Here is a 14129-nt window from a genome sequence, read left to right as displayed (position 1 = left end):
GTAGCCTTCGAGTTTTTTGTTTGTGTTCCTTTCCCTGAAGTCCAATGGCAATATTTTTAAAGGGGTAGAAAGGACAGGAAAGTAAGGTAGAAGAGAACGAGTCCACTGAATGTGCTGTGCATTGAATAAAAACTCAGCCAAGGGTTGAGTAGCAGCTGAAAGCCATTATGGAAACCTTGATTCTTGACTCAAGGTCATGTCCACCTGGAAGAAAAGATGGCTTATTCTTCACACAAAAGCATCCTTCGTTCTCCTAGCCATATTACCTACGTTCACAATTGTCATGGGCCACAATTAATTTCTCTCTCTCTTTTAAATAACAAATATTCAATATAACATTGGCCTTGGATGAGAAGCTGCTAGTTCTACATCAAATTATACTCTGAATTGATGGCATGGAGTGAGTATATACTGCAAATTTTAAAGAAAAAACAATACTCACTTCAGATACCTGATCCCTAGTTCTGATTTTTCCAACAATCCCCTAAACAATTGTATGTTTGACTCTTAAACTCCTTTAGGTATGAAAGATGATGACAGTGATGTGAGAGGTCCATAGCAGTGTGGATTAAGTAAAATGGCAGAGGCAAAAGTGCATTGACAATATTGCAACATTATCCAAATGCAAATCATGACTGGTAGGCAAGGGAAATTTTGTTCTTTCTGACATACTTTTTGATCCTAGTCTCTTTTTGCCTGCTTCTTATCAACTCATCCCTCCCCCATCCCAATACAGCATTAAGGGATTAGTAAGTAGTCACTCTTCCCATCAGTAGTCACAGTATGTTTAAGTTGGTTGATTTTCTTTTTAATTTAATTAGAATTTTAATGAAATAATTGAAACTTTACATAATTTGCATGGTGATTCAGAGGATTAGGTTTACTTTGAGGATTTTTAAAAAGTCTTTAGTGGAGAACAGACAATAAACAAAAATGAATGAAATCCTCATAGCAATTTATTGAGAATAGTAAAAGGGAAAATGCTTGGGAAATTCCACTTACACAATATCCTCAAGAAAAGCATTCAGTCATTTATTCTGACAGTACAGAGAAGTAGAAATCTCCTGAGCCTTGCCATTTTGCTTGTCCAGTCATCTATTGTGTGTTCCTCAAACGAGGGGAAAACTTGCTCACAACCTCTCACGTACTGTTTTCTTTCACACTCTTGTTCTGTAATTCCCTTCCTTGGTTAAGAATTAATGAAATTTGTGGTTGGTGCCTTTATTTGAATATCCTCTTGGACTAAGATGAATAAGAGGATCAAAAAGGAATATATAAATATATTATGCATAATATATATACACACATGCATATAGTAGTTTTCTTAACTATAAAATATTATATGTTAATCTATATAATGATAACAAAGTTGGGCACACAAATATATATAGATAATTTTTTAAAAATAATAATTGCATGTACTGATCTCTTATCCTCTACCAACACTCTAGGAGTACTTTACCTACATTATGTTATTTAATTCTCACAACAACCCTGTAAGAAAAGAATAGTTATATTTATTATTTTGTGTAGAAATGAGATAAAGTGCTTGTAGGGAACAGATCACTGGACAAAAAGTCTTGCATAGGCACCTACTCCAGAATACGTTAATGGATATAGTCTATGAGGTCAACACGTACCAGAGCCCTTAGTTTTACCCCAAGTCCCTCCCCTTAACTCTACCCCAAGTCCCTCCCCTTAACTCTACCCCCTCACACTTACTTCACCTTGCTGGGCCCCTAGTCCTCTCCTGTTAGCTGAAGGCTTGGGGTTTCATAAGCTTTAAAGTTCCTTCTACCTAGAACAGTCCATGAGTCAATAGGGAATATGCCTATAAATTCATGAAAAAAATCAGTTTTAAATATTTTGTTTTCCTTTTTATGCATACCTTAGAAACTATGCACAAACGTTTTTATAAGCCAAAATTATCATGTATACATTTTAAGAAATCTCCACAGACTTTATTTCCACAGATTGATAGTTTTCATGAAAATTAAAGTGGAAAGCAGCTCAGATTTGCAAGTGAGACTTCCAATTACAGTCCTTGTGATGCAAATTTAAAGTTCAACTCTGGAACAGAATGTGAAAAGAAACAAAAGCAAAACCAAGGCCTTAAAAAAAAGGGATTTCTTTTTGCCTTCATGAATGTAATGATTTCTAGAAAGAAAGATAAGTACGGTAATAGCATCCTGACTTACCTTCATCTTCTTTCACCCAGATTCCACTGTTTCTTTCCCTAGCATGTTGTGGTTGGATATACCAGATTTATTTTTCATTTCTACTATGAAACATTTTAAAAAGTGACTATATTTTCTTAATTGCTTTAAAAAATTTATGTTGTTATAGAGTGGCAAGCAAAACTGAATAACAGAGGCCTAATAAAAATTATTGTGTATTAAGCACTTTGATCCAAGCAAAGTCTAAGTTCTAATTTAGAAGAAGTGAATTCAATACCCCTGGAAGAAGATAGCAGGATCATACCTTGCTCTTTGCCGCTTTATTCCTCATTCTGTTGCAGAAGACCAAAGAAAACCAAGGACGCTTCTGAGGAAAAAAAGGAGGGACACTGTTTAATACACCGGCGGACTCAGGAAATAGCCTTCCAAATCTGAGTGAAGGAACAGACATGGGGCCCTCCCTTATATTTCCCTGTGGTCCTTGTCCCACAAACATGGATTATGCTTCCGGTCCTCTTCGTGGGCCTTGCAAGAAGGCCCCCAGGTGTTGGGGGTCTCCGGGCCATATCTGATGGTCTGGCCTGGTGCCAGCATTAATAACCCTCCCTCCGGGGCAGTGCACTGTTCACAGTAACAGGTTCTGCAAGACCAGTATCTGGGAAGGAGAAAGGGACTTAATTATAGGTTATCAGGAATGCACACTGAGTTTGCTGGCTTGGATACAGATCGCTCACTCCAACTATCAGGGTTACATTGAAATTAGCCCTTTTTAGCCTTCTCAATTCATGCAGGACTTGTGAGTGGCAGTTATCAACCTTCATGCCCTTCACTTCCTAGACTGCTTTCCAAAGGACCAGCAGTTGGCTAAATTCTCAGGGTAGGAAAACTAAGGCTCTGACTTGGGGGCCTCCTTTCACATACTCCTTCCTCTTCTTAGCTTCTCTCTGATCTAGTGTCAGGGACCTTCTCTGTATCAGCAGGAATCCTAGTAAATTCTTCTTTCTCACCCATTTTCACTTGAGAAACCTATTTACCATTCATAATCCAGCTTCAGTATTACCTCTTCTAGGAAAATCTCCTGCAACCACCAAGACAGACACTATCTTCTTTTTGTTTCTATGGTTTTATAATAGTCATGATCCTATATTGTCATTTACCTGGCAAATACAGGTGTAAAGAATATAAGACTCTTACCCTCAGGCAGCCTGAAGTACTTTAAGTTGGCAAAGATGTTAGTGAATAATATGATACCAAAAAGGGGGAACATAGTATAGAATTTTCTTTTGAAAAGGTTTCCATAAAGAGGTGAGAGTAATTCAGAGTATAAATTTAATTCTCCCACTAGACTTAGAAGATGGATACTCATAAGTGGTTATAGTTCTAACACTTTTCAAAATGTTTAATATATACTCTGACAAATAAGTATTGAGTAATGAAATGAATAGATTATATATTCACACTCAATTGTGAAATCTATGAATTATATTTCCATTTAATATTGCATTACTGATATATGTAGATTAGAATCTCACTGCAGTTACTTATGAGATGAGGAAACTTGCATGAAATCCTCTTTCTATTTGAGGCTCTGTTTACTTTTTTTTTAATATATTATATTGATTTTTTACAGAGAGGAAGGGAGAGGCATAGAGAGCTAAAAACATCGATGAGAGAGAAACATCGATCAGCTGCCTCCTGTACACTCCCTACTGGGTATGTGCCCACAACCAAGGTACATGCCCTTGACCGGAATCGAACCTGGGACCCTTGAGTCCACAGGCCGACACTCTATCCACTGAGCCAAACTGGTTAGGGCTGTTTACTTATTGTTCAAAGAGGAAAAATATTTACCTTAAAACTATTTGGGAAATTTAAAAGTACTGCTTGTTGAAAGTATTTGACAACTACTATGTGATAAAAATATATGGTTCTCTATAGTGGAGTTTTTACTATCTAGTCCATGGCATCAGTACATACAAATTATTGTTATGTGAAGACACTCATGTGGAGTTTTGCTTTTCCCTTGGTTAGATTGGCTATGGCTTTATTGTTTCTGGTTATGTAACATTTAAGGTTGGTCTTTTAACATTCCTGCAAATTCCATGAGTTATCTAACAATTTTGAGCAATTATGAATCCTGAGTGATCAAATTCATGTTCTCTTTAATCATTACAACATCATGTTAAGTAGGTACTTTAATGAGTCCCCATTTTATAGATGAGGCAACTGAGGCTTAGAGATGTGAAGTATTATGCCCAAGATTCACAATTACAATATGGCAGACCCTGTATATTATTATCGATCTCCTGACCTGAGAGCTTGGATCAAACCTCCCCATTATATATACATCTCATTCTTTTCCTCTAACCTCATACTTTTCTACAATTACTGAATTATCATAGTCAGTGGTAGCATAATAAATTGCCTAAATTCCTAATAAAATCTTTGACAAATATAAATTGAGTCGTTGCTTGCATTTCCACTGACAAATTGCTTTATTGCTTCTGGGTTGTCTGAGTCATTTGTGTGCTCTGTATAAAATTGACTTGTATAAATAAAATATTATAGAATATAAGTAATATTATTATAATATATAATTTAATTCTATTATGTATTGTGTAACATATATACTATATATACACATATATAATCTGACACTTTATTATTTATTGTACTAGAGGCCCAGTGCATGAAATTCGTGCATGAGTGGGGGTGTCCCTCAGCCCAGCCTGCACCCTCTCCAATCTGGGTCCCCCCGAGGGATGTCCGACTGCCCGGTGGGATCAGGCCTAAATGGGCAGTCAGACATCCCTCTCACAATCCAGGACTGCTGGCTCCCAACTGCTTGCCTGCCTGCCTTCCTGATTGCCCCTAACTGCTTCTGCCTGCCAGCCTGATCAACCCCTAATCACTACCCTGCCAGCCTGATTGATGCTTAACTGCTCCCCTGCCACCCTGTTTTCCCCTAACTGCCCTGCCCTACAGGCCTGGTCACCCCTAACTGCCCTCCCCTGAAGGCCTGGTCATCCATAACTGCCCTCCCCTGCAGGCCTGGTCCCCCCCAACTGCTCTACCTTGCAGGCCTGGTCACCCCCCAACTGCCCTCCTCTGCAGGCCTGGGTCCCTCCCAACTGCCTTTCCCTGCAGGCCTGGTTGCCCCCAACTTCCCTCCTCTGCCGGCTTGGTCACCCCTAACTGCCCTCCCCTGCAGGCTTGATTGCCCCCAACTGCCCTCCCTTGCAGGCCTGGTCCCTCCCTACTGCCCTCCCCTGCTGGCCATCTTGTGGTGGCCATCTTGTGTCCACATGGGGGCAGGATCTTTGACCACATGGGACAGCCATCTTGTGTGTTGGAGTGATGGTCAATCTGCATATTACTCTTTTATTAGATAGGATAGAGGCCTGATGCACGGGTGGGGGCCAGCTGGTTTGCCCTGAAGGGTGTCCCAGAACAGGGTGGGGGTTCCCTTGGGGCATGGGGCGGCCTGGGCGAGGGGCCTGTGGTGGTTTGCAGGCCGGCCATGCCCCCTGGCAACCCAAGCGGAGGCCCTGGTATCTGGGGTTTATTTATCTTCTACAATTGAAACTTTGTAGCCTGGAGCGGAGCCAAGCCTTCTGCTTGCTCTATGGCAGCAGCCATTTCTGTTGGGATTTATGTATCTTCTATAATTGAAACTTTGTAGCCTTAAGCGGAGGCCTGGGCCGGCCAGGAAAGCTTGGCTTCCTCCATCGTGGGGGGCAACCCTAGCTTCCTGATCTTTCCAGCTCCGTGGCTGCTGCCGTTTCTGTTTGGATTTATGTATCTTCTATTATTGAAACTTTGTAGCCTTGAGTGGAGGCCTAGGCCAGCAAGGGTGGGCAGAAAGCTTGACTTCCTCCATTGCTGGGGAAACCCAAGCCTCCCTCCTGCTCTCTATGGCCATAGCCATCTTGGTTGGGTTTATTTGCCTATTCGCTCCTGATTGGCTGGTGGGTGTGGCTTGTGGGTGTAGCGGAGTGATGGTTAATTTGCATATTACTCTTTTATTAGATAGGATGATATTGATTTTGCAATGTATAATATTTTATTTTGTATTATAGTATAGTACATTGCATAAAGTTAGTTAGTATTCATCATATGCTAGTTTATTCTCCAAATAATAAGAGAGAGCAATAGCTAATTATTCATTATGCCGTAATGTCATGACCAGATCAGCAGGCTGCATCCCCGCCCTCTGCTCAGGCAGCTGCAAGTCCCAGGGTAGGATAGGATACGATAGGAGGCGATAAGAAAGGAGAGGGAGAGGAAGGTAGGCTTGCATGCAGACAGGCCAAGAGGAGAAACAGAAATACAGAAAGGGAACGAGAAAAAGACGTAGGAATGGAAAAGGGAAGGAAACGCGGGGTTGCACACGGGAGGGGTGGTGACCATGGGGGGGGGGAGCAGGCGCCTGGCGAGGGGTTGGCAGGAGCCCCACCCAGACATGGGAGGAGGGTGGTGGCCCCCAGCATGGGCCTTCTGGGCGGAGGTGCTCCTGCTTCACGGCAGCAGCAGCACCCGGGCCAGGGCCTCGGCCACCCTCACTGGGCCAGGCGTCTTAGGCAGGGAATAGGAGCAGGATGGAGGCGGGGAGGCTGGGGAAGAGGCGGCGGCAACACTTAGCTGGGGCTGAGCCCTGGGCTGGGGGTTAACGCTCCCCGCCACAACGGAAGCTTTAAGAAGGAGAGGAGGGATGGAAGAACTTTACAAAGGAGTCAGTAGAGAGCAGAGTTAAGGAAGGAAAGAGGATGTATGAGTGAACTGTAGGAGCTATAATGAAAATCAAGTATAGTTGTGTACTGGGGACAGATTTTAAAAGTAGGAGTCAGAAAAGAAAAAAGATAAATGATAGTGAATAATTAGGCGGGTAGATAGATATTAAAACAGGGGAAGTAAGTAGAGAAAAGTGTATGGGAAAGGTAGGATGAGAGAGAAGGAAGGAGGGAAGAAAAGTTTTAAAGGGGAGCAGGTAGAGCTTAAAAGGAGAATGGGAAGAAGGAAGAAGTGGGGGAGGGTGCAAAACAGGTCCGAGGGAGGAAGTGCAGAAAAAAATTAAAGTGGGAAGGAAGGAAAAGGGGAGGGAGGGAAGAGGTAAAGATAAAGGAAAGAAGGAATGTGGGGAGGGTGGGAGGGTAGGAGAAAGATGGGAAGAAGGAGGATGGACCAGAAGTAGGAAATAAAGAGGAAATAAAAGTTTATAAATGATGAGTCAGTAGGAAAAAGTGTTACATAAAAGAGAGAGAAAAATTGTTTGAGAAGGAGAAGCCAATAAGGGAGTCAAATGCAATTGTGTGTGAAGGAGATAAGATTAAAAAAGAAAGTTAATGGGGTGACCAGGCCAGCAGGGGAGGGCAGTTAGGGGGATCAGGCCAGCAGAGGAGGGCAGTTAGGGGGATCAGGCTGGCAGGGGAGGGCAGTTAGGGGGATCAGGCTGGCAGGGGAGGGCAGTTAGAGGGATCAGGCAGGCAGGGGAAGGCAGTTAGGGGGATCAGGTAGGCAGGCAGAGTGGTTAGGGCAGTCAGGCAGGTGAGCAGTTAGGAGCTAGAGGTCCCAGATTGAGAGAGGGATGTCCAACTGCCTAAACTGGCAGTTGGACATCCCCCAAGGACTCCTGGATTGGAGATGGTGCAGGTCGGGCTGAAGGAACCCTCCCCCCCTCCCCCGTGCATGAATTTAAAGCACTGGGCCTCTAGTTATATAATCCTATATAATAAATAGGTAATATGCAAATGGCTGTAAAGGCTCAGACACTCAACGCTGGGGAGAGAGGAATGGGGACCAGCCAGGCTGCAGTCCGGGAGAGGGACAAGCCTCCTGCCCCTTCGCACGGGCGAAGCCAGCCTGGGTCCCGGGTGCCTGCGACTGGCCAGAGGAGGGAATCCTGGGTCCCAAGTGTGGGGCGAGGCAGAGGCAGTTAGAGGTGATCAGGCCTGTAGGGGAGCCATTAGGGGTGATCAGGCAGGCAGGCAGAGGTGGTTAGGGGTGATGAGACAGGCAGAGGTGGTTAGGGGAGACCCGGCAGGCAGCCATTAGGGGTGATCAGGCAGGCATGCAGAGGAGTTAGGGGAGACCCGGCAGGCAGTCAGGCAGGTAGGCAGTTAGGAGCCAGTGGTTCTGGATTGAGAGAGGCAGTCGGAAATCCCCCGAGGGGTCCTGGATTGGAGAGGGTACAGGCCGGGCTGAGGGAACCTCCCCCTCCTGTGCACGAATTTTATGCAATGGGCCTCTAGAAATTTATATAAAGTATTAAGTTGACATTTAAAAAGTGGCAAAGTAGTTAGTTTTCCCAAAAGCATTTTAAGTTAAAACTATGAAAAAACAAGCATAGAGAGTTCAAATATCTTAAGAAATGCCACTCAACTGAGAAGTAAAATAAAAACAACATTTTTAGACTCAATGTCCAGTATTCTTTCCATTTTTCCATTGGACATTTCTTTTCTACACCGAGTCAAAATATTTATTTATATAATTCTTAACCTTAACTTAGATCTCAAGCTAAGGATGAACCTAGTTTACTCTCTGTGATACAGTAGGCTTTAAAATATATAGTTTTTTAAAAATATATAGTTTTTAAAAAATATATAGTTTTTTCAAACCAATATTGAATGAATATTGGTTTGAAAGCAGCTGTTTTCCAGGCTAAACAATCTCTGCTTCTTCATTTTCTATATTCAATCAGACATGGTATTTAAAATGTCATCCTTTAGTGGTTTCTGAACTGCTTGGTAGAACTCCAAATTGCAAAACTATAGGGGACAGCATTGACATCGATACATGAATGGAACTTATTTTTTAAAAATATCTGATATCAATGTATTTCTTTGCATTTTAAAAAAATCCATGAAGTGACTATAAAAAAAACCCTGATTACAAAACACAACCCGTTTATATAACTAAGAAAGAATACTGGTTATAAAGAGTTGTCATATAGGGCCTACTGGTTAATTAAAGTCTTTATGGGTTTAGAGTAGAATCAAGTCATAAAGGATATGTATTCACAAAAGTCTGGGCACAGTCTCATTCTGTTTCAGAAAAGGCCCGCATGAAAAGCAGAGTGTCTGACAAAAACTATGGATAGATGCTCCAGTCCCATACAGCACACCCACCGTCTTGGCCATTTGTTCCTTACATGAGAACTCTGGGGACCAAAGACAACAACATTTCTGGGAATCTGGAAATGTCTCCTCGAATTCCCTGCGCTCAGGGCGAGCCGTGTGAAGATGCTAGTGAACTCCGCTTTGGTGATGGATAAAAGGCTTCCTTTCAAATTTCAGTTGCCTGGACAGCGCTTTCCTTGACTGTACAGTAAATCAACCGGGCAGTGAAAGAAGTGTTGGTACCCCAAACAGCACAGCCCTCAGGTCAAAGAAGTCTATTTCTCCGTTTTCTACCCTGGAGTTCCAATAAAGATTGTGACAACAGGATGATTTTGCTCACCTCACAGAAAACAGAATAACAGAAGGAAAGTAATCAGATGCGTTGCCCAGGATGCAGCAGATGCTGTGAATCAAGGCCCAGCAGCAGCAGTTCTCCATGTTCTGCCACAGGCGGAGTTCAGCTGATCAATATGGGGGGGTGTGCTTGGACTTCCTGAGTCCAGGCATGCATTTCAGCAGACCCATTAGGAAACTTTCCCCTTCATGATATTTGTCCTCTTCCTAAAGCTAACAAACAATAGATAGCAGTAAATGTGTACTACGATTTGCGAACTTTAAATGTCACACATTTCCAACTTAATCCTTACCTTATTTGTTGCTTTATAAAATAAAGTGAAACAGAAGTAACCCTGATTTTCTCGCCAGATTTAATTTTAAGTTAAATAATAAAATTTTACATTCAACCCTTTGATTTAAAAATATATAGTGAATATGCTTCTGTAAATACACTTCCCCCCTCTAGAAAGAATAGAATTAATTTTGATTTTCTTGAAATGTGCTTAATAAGTGCTTCTTAATATACTTCAGAAACATGAAACACATGAAGTTTAAAAGTATACAGGTAGGTTTTTTTATTTTTTCCTATTATCAGGAAGAAGTAGACATTACAATTTAAAAATGAGAATTGTGATTTTTTTTTCTGTATAGACTAATGATCAGTATTCCTTGGAAGCTTATGAAAGTATTTATATGACCCCTCCTTAGAGACTCCTGTGGAGTGGATACAATTTGGGCCCCCATTCCCCAAATAATGGTAAGTTCCACAACAGTACTCTTAGTGAGTATATAAAGTGATGAGAATGCTCACATGTTCCTGGAGTAAGTGCAAACTGGCAATCACTTTGGGAAACAATTTGGCATTAGCTGGTTAATTTGAAGATGCACAGATATTCTGTCCCATAAATTTGACTCCTTGACATATATCCTCTCTAGGAGTTGGTCATTGTTGCACATGCGTACCTGTTCATAACAGGTCCAACCTGGAAATTACTCAGGTAGTCATCACTAACATGAATTAATAAATTGTAATATAGTCACATAGTGGAATACCATACAACAATGAAAAAGAGCAAACTATTACTGACACGTACATGGATTTCAAAAACATAATGTCAACGAAAAGAAATAGGTGCAAAACAATACACACAAAGTAATTCCATTCATATGAGGTTTAACCTGAAGCAAAACTCATTATGCGTTTAAAAATGCAAATATTTGTAAAGAAAACAAGGAAATTATTATCACAAAACATAGTATATGGTTACAGCCAAGGGGGACAATCTATTGTTCACTATTCGGTTTCACTTGCTTTCATTTTCAGAGCTTTCTCTTCCCTTCTCTCTCCTGGCAGCCCTCTCTTTGGTTCCTATTTCCTACCATGAATCATCTTCAACTGGGAAAATGACTCAGTGGTGCTACGTACTGCTCAATACTAACATCTCCTCTTCCGTATTATTATACACAGCCCATTGCCTTATTCCCCTGCTAGGGAATGAAAAGCAATGCTGAAGCTCACCACGTGAAGTCACACCAAATAGCACTTTTCAATGCAATAAACAAAACACCCACCACTTCAGCGGAAACCTGTGCCGGGCTGCAAAGAGCCTCTCTGAACTTCAGCACCTCCTCTTTGGCTCAGCAATGTTGACTCAATATAAAGCATATCACACATTCTGTCCCTTTCCTCTCTTTAAGACTGCTGGAAAGGTAGTCAGAAGAAGCTGGAGTTGCTTCCTTTTAAAAGTGGGCACACATGGGGTCTTCAGTGCTTTCTTCTTGCTGTGGCTGATTAACACACCAGGGAAGAAGTGTGCAAAATGAGCAGTCAGGACTGTTTCCATGGTTGCCAAGCTCTTTGCATAGAACAAAAGTAAGGAGGCCTCAGAAGGCCCCACAGTCTTGGAGTTCAGCATGACTGAGTGCTGGAAATGGAGAAGGCAGTCCCTCTACATCCATAATCTTGTAATGCCAGTAAGACCAATAAGTTACAAAAATCAAATTTTAATGATATGACGATGCCATGGAAATGCTATAGTGGAGTAGGATTTTATAGAAAACTTAGTGGGAAAGGAGCTTAACTTTACTTGTCACATTCTACCTGCCTGGAACTATGTGTCAGGAGACATAATTATCCTTTCTTTTATTTTAACAGATGAGAAACTAGGACTCATCGAGATCAAAGTACCTTTTCCGAGAAAACCACCTGAGCCTTTTTCTCTCCAAATCCAAAGCCAGTGCTGTATCTACTGTATTACAAACTGGCATCATGCAATTGGCCTTTTGGAGGCATTTTTCGGAATAGTCTGACCAAATGTGTTGCTGTACTGCATTTGCACTAAGGAAGCTGTTTATAACATAACCTGTGTCCCTTTAATGTAGACTCAATTTTGAAAGACATTTTTATACCAGTGTTTGAAATGATTGTGCTTCTTTTGGAAGATTGATTTCATATAATGAGTTCTATGAATTTTACCAGTGAATATGCTCCTGTCTTTGCAATGACCTCAGGAATGCTTAGAGTGGAATTTGGGACCTACTCAAGCTCTCAAGCTTATGGTTTATGCCCTCCTCCTACTTGACCACTCCTATCTTCACTTTCCTTTTCTTGCATTTTTTTTCTTCCATATGTTTTTAATTATATTTCATTTTGCTGACTCTTAGATATTTGTCAGCAAAGACAAACATGGTATGACAAACTATTGTCTTTAAAGACAAGCTTCATGTTTTATCTTTTTAGAAATTTCATAATCAGTGGCTATTCATAGAGAATGGCTTTCCTACCCACATCTCTGATTTCTTTTTCCACACCTCTTTTAAAAGTGTCTAATATGTTGCATTATAGAAATATCTGCCAGGGACAACTAAAAATCCATCTTGTCTTGTTATATCTTTGTCAGAAGAATGAATTCTGCTCTGTCTCAATCTGACCTCTCAAATGTTATGCTTTGACAGGCTCTCTCTCCTTCACCTGTCAGACAGTCCTGGAAATAAGAGGAGAAAAACACCTAGTAAATCACTCAGGCTGTATCTATATTATAGAATAGAAAGTCAAATGCAAGATTGAAATAGAGAGAGCCTGTTTCCTTCCCAGGGAAATCTGGGGAGGGGGGTTTACAAAAGCTTCTTTATATTTTAAGGAACACATGGGCACATCATCTATATATATAAAAGGCTAAGTGACCATTGTATCCGATACAACTGAACGGATGACCGAATAGGCTGTGTGGGGTGACCAGGCTGGCAGGGGGGTTAGTGAGGGACAACCAAATGACTGAGCAGCAGGCTGCATGGGGTGACCAGGCTGGCAGGGGCGTTAGTGAAGGGAGACCAAATGACTGAGCAGCAGGCTTCATGGGGCTACCAGACCCACAGGGGAGGCAGTTGGGGGCAACCAGATAGACAGGCAGGGCAGTGAGGGACAACCAGGCTGGCAGAGGGGGGAAGTGAAGGGTGACCAGGTTGGCAGGGGGGGAAGTTGGGGGCAACCACATCGGCAGGGGGTGCAGTAAGGGCTGACTAGGCTGACGGGGGGGACACTAAGGGGTGACCAGGCTGGTGGGGGGGCAGTTGGGGGTGACTACGCCTGAGGGGGGGGGCAGTTGGGGGTGACCAGGCCAGCAGGGGGGGCAGTTAGGTGCAATCAGGCAGGCAGGCAGGTGAGCAGTTAGGAGCCAGTGGTCCTGGATTGTGCAGGATCAGGCCTAAACTGGCAGTCAGACATCCCCCTAGGGGTCCTGGATTGGAGAGGGTGCAGGCTGGGCTGAGGTGATACCCCCATGCACAAATTTTGTGCACCAGGCCTCTAGTCCTATATAATAAGAGAGGAATATACTAATTATCTGTTACGCCATGAGGCATAATGACTGACCGTGTAACGACTGGATCACTGATCTGCAGGAGGGTGGGGCAGCGAACTATAAGCTGGCAGCAAAGAGGTACAGGAGGGGGCAGGGCAGCAAGCTATGAGGGGGGGGGCGGGGAAGCTACAGGAAGACAGGGCAGCAAGCGGAGAGCTACAGGAGGGCAGCAGAGAGCTACTGGTGCACAGATTCGTGCATAGGGCTACTAGTATTATTTATATTTCTAATCTTCAGCAAAAGAAAATCTGTTTTCCTCTAGTTGTTCACTTTTGTCGCCCCCTCGTCATGCACAATGTGTCATGCAGGCAAAAGGTCATCTTTATTACAGTTCCAAGTTACCGTTGTAAACAAGCAATTGTGGCTCTATGGGATTCCAGAGACACTTAGGGCTAGTCTCACTACAGTAGCTTGGGAAATTTTATTCCTACTTTTCATATTAGTTTGCCTAGACCATCATATGGGCAGGACATAAGCATGTCCTACTTAGAGCAATGAGCTACATTGTAAACAGAACGTATATGTCACCCGAATTTCTTCTTTTTGTTTATTTCTTGGTTCTTTTCCCACCACTCCCACTATCTTCTCATTGCAACCTGCAACCAAAGACAAAGGCAGAAAGCTATGCCAAGAGAAGAGGA

Source organism: Plecotus auritus (genome assembly GCF_963455305.1).
Source record: "Plecotus auritus genome assembly, chromosome: 5".
Taxonomy (NCBI): domain Eukaryota; kingdom Metazoa; phylum Chordata; class Mammalia; order Chiroptera; family Vespertilionidae; genus Plecotus; species Plecotus auritus.
The sequence above is the reverse complement of the archived record's forward strand: the minus strand, read 5'-3'. Positions refer to the sequence as shown.